At 41.3% G+C, this 7194-nt stretch overlaps 1 long non-coding RNA gene across 1 annotated transcript; it reads left to right on the forward strand.

Annotated features, from left to right (window-relative positions):
* The first annotated feature begins 1691 nt into the window (after positions 1-1691).
* LOC147430542 (uncharacterized) lies at positions 1692-3780 on the forward strand. The gene is made up of 3 exons (XR_015185733.1): positions 1692-1869; positions 2028-2074; positions 3327-3780. It is a non-coding gene; the product is annotated as an uncharacterized LOC147430542 (long non-coding RNA).
* The last annotated feature ends 3414 nt before the right edge of the window (positions 3781-7194 follow it).

The raw sequence follows: 7194 nt of genomic DNA on the forward strand, positions 1-7194 counted from the left end.
CTCACTCTCTGTCTGGCAGCCTTCTTCCTCTCCTCTTAAAGTTTTGATGGAAAAAAAATGTGGCATCTTTCAAATCTCAAATGTACCAGAATGGGTGTGTAAAGGACATGAGTCTATTTCTCTCTCTCTCTCTCTCTCTCTCTCTCTCTCTCTCTCTCTCTCTCTCTCTCTCTCTCTCTCTCTCTCTCTCAACTTTAAAGTATCCAAGTACTGCTTCCCCTCTCTTCATTTTGCACAAACCGCCTATGAAACTGGCTATCAACAGTGACTAGGTCTCTGCAATGCTATTGTAAACCTGGATCAATCGCCTTCTCAACCAGACAGTGGTTACAACAGTTTGTGTATGGGGTCGCAGTACTTTCGCTAGTAGGCCGTCTTACTCTAGAGGCCCTTTTCTACAGAGGCGGCTTTATCTGCTTTATGGGCAGGCCCTCTAAGCTCTTAAAGTTTTGATGGAAAAAAAAAGTGGCATGTTTCAAATCTCAAATGTACCAGAATGGGTGTGTAAAGGACATGAGTCTACTAGTAGCTATAGCCACCTCTCTCTCTCTCTCTCTCTCTCTCTCTCTCTCTCTCTCTCTCTCTCAACTTTAAAGTACCCAAGTACTGTTTTCTCTCTCTTCATTTTTCCATCGGTGGGTACCCTATCTGGTCTCTCCAAAACCAAGCAGGAAAAGACCCATGGTGCACCGAGGAAGACACACTCGAAGAAGCCATCACCAAGCTCAATGATATTCTCCAACCAATTCACATTGAGTCTAATTCTATCTCTTGGATCAACGATACGAACAAACCAGTGCCACCTAAACAATGTATTCTTACATTCAAGGACAAGGAAACGCGAATGAAGCTACTACAACAATCTCGCCTCCTCATGGGAAGAACACTTTGGATTGCCGAGGAATTGACCCCAAATCAACTCAAGCTCAAGGTAAGCGAGCTCAAGAAGATGCAGAAGCTCGTAAACAAGGTAAATGGGTTGTCTATCGAGGCAGTAAAGCCATCATCTAGGAATTTCGAACTCCTAAACCAGCGCCTCCATCTCCTGACCCCCCTTAGGATCTACTATTTCCTTTTGCCTCTTCTTCTTTCCAATGGACCCTCAGTCCTTAACTGATATGTACCTCTCTGAAAACCCCCATATGTGACCTCCGAGGATGACAATGAATCTATCTATCTCTCTCTCTCTCTCTCTCTCTCTCTCTCTCAACATCCAAGTACTGCTTCCGCTCTCTTCATTTTGCACAAACCGCCTATGAAACTGGCTATCAACAATGACTAGGTCTCTGCAATGCTATTGTAAACCTGGATCAGTCGCCTTCTCAACCAGACAGTGGTTACAACAACTTGTGTATGGGGTGACGGGTCGCAATACTTTCGCTAGTGGGCCTTCTTACTCTAGAGGCCCTTTTCTATAGAGGCTGCTTTATCTGCTTTATGGGCAGGCCCTCTAAGCTCTTAAAGTTTTGATGGAAAAAAAAGTGGCATGTTTCAAATCTCAAATGATCTGCGTTTTGTCTCTCTCTCTCTCTCTCTCTCTCTCTCTCTCTCTCTCTCTCTACTAGTGACATGAGTACTCAGTATACTCACCTCTCTCTCTCTCTCTCTCTCTCTCTCTCTCTCTCAAAACTTTAAAGTACCCAGGTACTGCTTTCTCTCTCTTCATTTTGCCGTGGGTCACGGTGGGTGGGTACCCTATTTCCTATCTAGTGGTCTCTCCAAAACCAGGCAGAAAAATATATACGTGAAGACTCTTCATTGCGATCGTGTGTGTGTGTGTGTGTGTGTGTGTAAGTGTAAGAGAGAGAGAGAGAGAGAGAGAGAGATGGCATCGCAAGGCAGCAACCTGCAGTCCTCCGCCCCTGGAAGGCAAGTATCCTCCTTCATGTGAGCCCACTATGCAAGCTACAGCTTCATGTTTCTCTGCGAGCTGGGTTCAAGCAACACACTCCCCCCCTCCCGCCGGTCGACCCATTCACCACCATTCTTAACGTCAAGTGTTTGACTGTGTGTGTGTGTGTGTGTAGGCTTGAGGGGAAGGTAGCCATAGTAACAGGTGGAGCCAGTGGCATCGGTAAGTCATAAGTCATAAGAAGACTCACTCTTCATCTTTATCCTTTCTCACAACTTCTTCATGCCTCAATCTTTGTCGCTTTGGCTTTGCTTCCGACGAAATTAGCATCGATAAGAAATTATCCATAAGATGTGAGATTTTGGCATAAGATGAGGCATTCAAATATCTACCACTCTTTTCACAAAACAGTACTCTTGAATTGTTTCATCGCGTCTTTATGAAGCCCCAACCTTTGTAGCTTTGGTCCATCCAAGTTTTTAATTTGATCTAATGGCATTCTAAACTCCTCCAAGAAGGGAAATTTTTATGACAGTTTGTGAAAGTGTGTTTTTTTAACCTATATTTGTGCTCTCAAAATGTCGGAGTTTTCACCTTAATTTCACCTTTTGCTTGTAGGTGAGAGAACAGTTCGCGTGTTTGTCGAGAACGGGGCAGTGGTGGTACTAGCAGACATTCAAGACACATATACACACACCTTTTTTTTTGCCGTTAATAAGACACATCCACTCATTATGCTTCATATTGCTAGCTATCATATTCTGATACAGCTTGATCAAATTCACAAGAAGATTTAGAATTTTTCTCATGTAGGAAAACGGAGTCCGTTTCAGTGTTTTTTCATACAATGCATAACATCAAGAGCGTCTATTTGAGAGGCACTGCATACCTAGCTAGGTACGATTGGGGGTAGGGGACCGCCGGCCCGGTGAACGGAGTCTTTTTCAGTGTTTTTCATACAATGCATAACATCAGGAGCATCTGTTCGGGAGGCATTGCATACCTAGCTAGGTACGATTGGGGGCAGGGGACCGCCGGCCCGGCCACCGGGCCGGCGGTCCCCTACCCCCAATCGTACCTAGCTAGGTATGCAGTGCCTCCCGAACAGAAGCTCCTGATGTTGAGGTAAGTCACAATGTGGGAATTATTGTGAGAATTTGTCCAAAACTTCTTGTGATATTGGCTATGTTTCCTTTCAAATACTCTTGTGATTTCTTTGTTAGTGCATATGATGTAGAGGCTATTTCTCTACAAGTTTCTTGCACTGCTGAATCACGGTCTTATTTAGTAAGAGAGCCTCTAGACAATGTTTGGACGTAAGTCGAATGCCTCTATAATTGGGAAGAGGATTGGTAGATACTATTTAATTGGGAAGAGGGTTGTCTCACTATAGATACTATTTAAAAACCTGAGAGAAATAATTGAATTTGCTCTTTCAAGCACTTTAAACTGTTTAAACCTTTATCAATTTCAGGTGGTATTGCAGCAGTGGCATACATAGTGTCAAAGCATGCGGTTCTTGGGATAATGAGGGCAGCTTGTAGTGATTTGGGTCAGTAAATTGTGTGTCACCAAGTGCACTGGCCACCCCTCTTACAGTGAGCTTCTTCCGCGAAGCTCTCTCCAATCCATTATTAACCAGAGAGGGTGCCCAAGAGATCTTTGACAAGAACCATAATCTTGTAGGTCACTCTTTATCAACATTAGATATTGCATGTGCCGCTCTTTAGCTTGCCTCTGACAATTCCAAGTTTGTAAGTGGCCTCAACCTTGTTGTTGATGGAGGCACAAGTTCTACTTCTCAGATGCTCAAACATCTCACATTTGGGCAATAGAACTCCACAACACTAACAAGTGTTCTCAAAAGAGAGCCACCTTGTTGCATGTCCTTAAGACTTAATCCGAAATTCTACTGTAGTGAGCAATACCATTGAAATCTCCTTCCAGCACATGTGATAGAAGATGTATGTAAGTGTGTGTTGCATGCAAGTGCGATTGTGTATTTGTACATGTGCCTACATAGAGAGAGAGAGAGAGAGAGAGAGAGAGAGAGAGAGTTAATGTTTTGGAAAGGCAAAACTCAGCCTATGAGAGGAATCAATTATTTACATGTGTGGTAATATCCTATCACAAGAAGTTTTGGACAGATTCTCACTATAATTCTCACATTGTGACTTACCTCAACATCATGAGCTTCTATGAGGGAGGCAATGCATACTTGGCTAGGTACGATTGGGGGCAAGGGACCATTGGCGGGGCCGGTGGTTCCCTACCCCCAATCGTAGCTAGGTATGTGGTGCCTCTTGAACAGACGCTAATGATGTTATGCATTGTATGGAAAACACTGAAAAAAACTCCATTTTCCCACATGAGAAAATTTCTAAATCTTCTTGTGTATATGTCATCCCCTAAAAAGAAAAGTTAAATTGATTTGAAATGAAAGACTCCAGCTAGCTAATAAGTTGATGCAAGGTCGAAATGTCTACTAGCATTAGTAAATGAAGCTAAGGAATTGACTGAAGAGGATGTTATGCCACTTCAAATGAACTTACAATTGACACAAGATGCTCTCATGAAGGAAATCTCTTCTCATACATAGAGAGAGAGAGATCTGACCTCAAGCATCAACGACACACTCAAGTTCATTGGCTAGAACTCAAAAGCTTCAATAGCAACTAGAGGAGAAGAAAGTATTGTTGAGGGCTAACAATGAAGAAGAAGAAGAAGAGTGATTGGCTCTGAGAAATGAGATCCTTTGTCACCAATTGCAAGCTCTCAAACAATCTAAGGCTGAAAGAGGAAAAGACCAAGCAAGCAGAGTTGCAACTAGCATAACAAGAAGAAAAATGGCAAGTGAAGCACGGCAGTCATAGAAGAGGCTCCAAGATACAAAATTGCCACTCGATCTACTACTATATCTCATGTAGAAATGCCTGATCTAGGTAGAAATATATGTGCTAAAGTGGACGGACAAGATAATGAAGAGACTAAACCATGAAAATTTATCAAGACATCTTTTGAAAAATTGGTTGTGGCCAATTCTATATCACAAAGAGTGCTCAACTTGTAGATGTACTAAAGAATCTTCACGTCTACATGCTAGAGAAGGATGCTATAGAACTCTCAATCTAAAGCTGAAGATTGCATACAAATTGGAGGATTGGGAGATGGTCCATTTCCACTCCCATTAGAAGAGTGGGTATGAATTTCCATGTGATCTTGCCAAGTTGTTTACTAAACAATTTGTCAAAGGGTAATCCGAGTGGAGGATGGAGTGGTTTTGTTGATATCAAGTGTATAAGCAAACCTATTGTAACTCCAAGTGCATTGGGTGGGCCCAACCTGCTCTCCCACCTCAATGAAGCAAGTTGATTGACATGCAAATCATCTACAACAAGAACTTTTTCCTAGTGGAGAATTTTCCAAAGTTTTCATCTTTTCCTCCTAGCAAGTAGGTGGTTGGATATTGGTTCCTACAGGAAGCCGAATATGGGGAGATATCAAGCTCAACATATGGTACACCTAGATGACTTCTTACCTACATTTATCACTCTCACAAAATAGTTGACATGAGGATAATACTTTAGTTCGACTTCGCTGCCTTAATCTACCTACCAAGGGTGATGGGCACTTATCTTGACGGGCCATTCTCTAGCAGTTTCATAGTAATTGTTATACATAATCTCTTATTATGTTGTATTTACAATTAATGTTTTGTAAATCTTATCATCATTTTTCATAGTGAAGTCAAAGGTAACTGTTATACATAATTTCTTATTACGTTTTATTTACAATTATTGTTTTGTAAATCTTATCATCGTTTTCCATAGTGAAGAAAAAGAAGCATCTCTCAACCTCCATCTTAAGAGTGTTTGCTCTCTATTGTGTGTGTATTTGGTTGCAAGAGCTCAAGCTCTCTCTTCTCTTTCTTTTACATGGTATCACAGCCTAGTTGTGGCTAAGGACCTCTAAGTGGCAAGCTGCAAGAGCAACAAAATAAATACATGAGAGTAAGGGTTTCTTCATTCTCATTCGTATATCTTGGCACTACATTCTCCACTCACCGTTGGAATTCTTGGAAGACATCGGCAACAATCTTCAGCTTTGTCATCTTTTGTGGAAGATTCTATGGTTTCGGATTCTATTCACTTCTTTATATAGTCCTTTGGACTATGACTATCTAACCAAATTTTATTTTCAGGTGCATTCTAGCCTCCAATATGGATTTTTAATGGAAGGGTTCAAGTTTTTGTAGGGAGCTCAGTTGGTATTTTAATTTTCATAGTTATTGTATAGTAGTGTGAAGCATTCTACTAGGTGTGTGTAAACATATTGAGGTCTAGGTTGTGATGGATGCATGCAGGTTTTTTGCTCAAACATCTCTTAAGCCGATGGAATTGATGCCAACTTTTGTTGAGAAACTGAACAAGCACAGCTTGCATGCTTGGAAGTTTAGATCCAATTTCTTGATTGGGAAAGATTCTTGGGAGTAGGTTGGAAGTGAGCAAGAACACTAAATAAGTGAAAATTTGAGATAGAAACAAAAAAAATCTGAGCTACCGTTAACGATAGCCCACCATCCATTGCTCACACAACATTTTCTTTGTTGCGCTAAAAGGACCAAATTTGAGTTTAAACTTTCCCTAATGCATTGTGTCTCTCTAAGAATTGTAAAGAACGGAAGTTGTGTTGTGGCCCATAGTCTAGTGTGCATCTCAAGAAAATGCATACATATGAAAGTTTGGATGCAATTACATACCTTTAATACTTATCGATGTAAAGATTTGCTAGTCGCTTTAGAGAGGTTACCACTGTCCAATTTGTTGGTCACTTTGGAGAGATTTCCACTTGCAAATTTGCAAAGAATGTTGTGAATGCAGTGATTGTTTGTTTGCTTTGGCACAAAGGGCATGAGGTCAACATTAGAAACAAACAAAAAGAGTAACATTAGCTTTCAAATGAAATAATTAACATACATAGTATCATGGTGAGCAACACCAAGATAGAGGGAAAGACTAATGACATTTTTGCGAAGGTTTCGAGCTTTTGTGTCTCGTAGAGGCTGTCAAAAGGGTCAAATGGTCCTCCTCTTGTTGGAAATACTTTGCTCTTTTTTGTCAGTATATATCGAGGCCTATAGAAAACGTCCAGTGTCGATAACATGGCAATGATGGTTACAAGCAACCAAAGGCCCAAGTTGACGAGGAACATTTTCTATAAAGAAGTTTCCAAAGTTCGAACTTTGTTGAAAGCCCTTGGCCCTCATTGAGAGATCCTAAGCTATAGAGCCGTTCCATGGACGATATCAGAGCCAAAGGAGCGGTGGACTCCATATCTTGAGC

The sequence above is a fragment of the Adiantum capillus-veneris genome, chromosome 21 (assembly GCF_014529385.1).
Source record: "Adiantum capillus-veneris isolate H3 chromosome 21, ASM1452938v2, whole genome shotgun sequence".
In the NCBI taxonomy this organism is placed as follows: domain Eukaryota; kingdom Viridiplantae; phylum Streptophyta; class Polypodiopsida; order Polypodiales; family Pteridaceae; genus Adiantum; species Adiantum capillus-veneris.